This window comes from Arachis duranensis, chromosome 4, assembly GCF_000817695.3.
Source record: "Arachis duranensis cultivar V14167 chromosome 4, aradu.V14167.gnm2.J7QH, whole genome shotgun sequence".
Taxonomy (NCBI): domain Eukaryota; kingdom Viridiplantae; phylum Streptophyta; class Magnoliopsida; order Fabales; family Fabaceae; genus Arachis; species Arachis duranensis.
The window spans coordinates 32191960-32194542 of NC_029775.3; the positions used below are offsets into that span (position 1 = coordinate 32191960).

Genomic DNA, 2583 nt, shown 5'->3' on the forward strand with positions numbered 1-2583 from the left:
GCAAGAGAGTGGTACTACACTCAACCCGAAGCAACTGTTTCTAACTGGGATATGCTTAGAAGAGAATTTTTAGAAAAATTCTTTCCAGCTGAGGTTACTGATAAACTGAGGAAAGACATGTCCATGATCGTTCAGGACGAATCTGAGACTCTCTATGAATATTTGGAGCGCTTCAATAATCTTCTGGAAGTATGTCCCCACCATATGATTGATAAGATGGTGTTGCTCGGCTACTTTACACAAGGCATGAAATCTCAAGATAAGACGACATTGGAAAGTGCTAGCAATGGGTCTATGAAAAAGTACAAGACCACGGAAGAGGCATGGCAGTTGATCAGCGACTTAGCTAAATCTACTAGAAATCACAGGCAGAAACAAGGTCGGTCAAGAGCTGTTGCAGAGGTATCCTCTAGCAAAGAGACTGCTGTTATAACTCAGAGCTTATGTGAAATGACTAACTTACTGAAGCAGATGCAACTAAGTCAACAACAAGCTCAGCAAGTTCAGCCTTCTCCACCACAGCACAACCAACATTTGGTTCCACAAAGAATATGCAGGATCTGTGCAGATTACAGTCATTATACTGATGAGTGTCCACAACTCCAATAGGAAGACCACACTGTGGCAGCCACTCATAACTTCTATGACCGCCCCAATCATGGTTGTCAAACTCGCGAGTTAACTCAGCCAGAGCCCACCACCACGCCGTTTGCCTCCCCTCCCTTGTTCTGCCCTCGTCAGCCTTGTTCAGTTGTTCTTCGCTGAATCACTTCCGATCTGCTTCAAGTCTGTCGATCTCCAAGGTAAATTTGTTAAACTAATTCAATTATTCAAATGCTAACAATTTTGGTATCAATTATTCAATTCTGCAAACTTATTAAGTCCCTGATCTGTGTTTGATCTGTTGAAAAAAAAATTAATGCCATAATGTGTGAAAAAAAACTGATGCTGCTTGCCTGCTTCTGTGCTTCATGCTTCATGCTTCAATCATGGTTAAAATGTGTGGATAGTGCTGCTGTGATATATTTTTTTCTTTTGTTTTCTGCTTCTGTTATGTACTTATGTAGTTATGTTTAGTTTACTGAAACTTTGAAGCCTGAATTGAAAGTCTAAAATATCTTAATTGAAACTCTGAAGTCTGAATTGAAACTCTGAAGTCTGAATTGTTAGTGACTTAGTGTTACTGTGTTAGTTTAATTGAAACTCTGAAGTCTGAATTGTTAGTTTAAATGAAAATGTATCTGTTGTGTGATAAAGTGAGTATTGGAGTGATGATTAAGTCTTCTGATGCTGAAAATTTTTCATCTTTTGAACATTATTGTTGTAACTTGTAAGTGTAGGCTGTGTAGCTGAAACTAGTATTAGTTATGAATTTAGTTAGTGGATAATCTGAATCTGAATTTAGTTAGTGGATAATCTGAATCTGAATTTGTTGTTTGGGTTGTTGATTTTTAGGGATAAAAATACAAAATGTCTGAGAATGCTGGTTCAGGGACAGGGTCTTCGCTTCCTAGTATTCCTAGAAGATGAACATGTGAATGATGATGATGATTTTGTTGGCCGTGTTGAACCTGAGCCTGAAAGAAATGATGTTTCTGATGAAGATGGTGAAGATGATGATGTTGATGCCATGGAAGATGAAGATATTGGAGGATTTGAGTTTTAGAGTTTATTAGAAATTTAATTGTTGCTTTGTTGGTTTCTTTTGTGTTTTGGTTGTGTCTTATGAACCTTTGATTGTGTAATTGTGTGTTTTATGTTGAACTAGATAGATACTTGTGAAGGATTTAAATGTGTGATCCAAAGTACTTGTTGACTTGTTGTAACTTGTAATTGTAGTATTATGTTAATTTATTATGTGTTTTGATGTTGAAATTGTTAGGTTTGATTGTCTATATCTGAGTAAATATATATATTATACATGCTATATATATTTTTTTATAAAAAATGTATAACAGGTAAACTCGTACGAGTCTACGAGTCGAGTCTACGAGTCGAGTCTAGGTCAGCTCCACGAGTTTACCTAGACTCGCGAGTTTGACAACCTTGGCCCCAATCAAGGGTATAATCAAGGTGGCAGCTACAACCATGGATGGCAGGATAACCCCAACCAAGGTTAGAGGGACAATCATAACAGAAGAGGCAGAGATAACAATGGAAACCAGAGGTGGAATAACAATAACAACATCATGCAGCAGAATCAGAATCAGGCCTACAGAGGACCTCATCTAAGGCAGCCTCAAGCATCTCAGCAGACCCCTCAGATCACTTATCCCTCTTTATCTCATAATAATGAGTTACTACAATCTATTGATCAGAGACAGCAGGCCATGGAAAACAACCTTACTTCTACTCTAAATGGTCTGAACTCTACATTGAAAGCCCTTGTCTCACATATTGGATCACTGAATAACTCTAACAACTAGTCTTCAAGCTCCGGTGGACTCCCTTCTCAACCATTACCCAACCCCAAAGGTGGCATCAATGCCATTACCCTGAGATCTGGAACCACACTGCAAGAGAGGAATCCAGAGGAATTGAGCCCGCCAGAACATGCCCCAGCTGCAAACACGACTGAGGTAG

General features: G+C 38.8%; 1 long non-coding RNA gene across 1 annotated transcript; it reads left to right on the forward strand.

Moving 5' to 3' along the window:
* Window positions 1-686: 686 nt before the first annotated feature.
* Window positions 687-1875, forward strand: LOC127746797 (uncharacterized). The gene is made up of 2 exons (XR_008008580.1): window positions 687-803; window positions 1456-1875. It is a non-coding gene; the product is annotated as an uncharacterized LOC127746797 (long non-coding RNA).
* The last annotated feature ends 708 nt before the right edge of the window (window positions 1876-2583 follow it).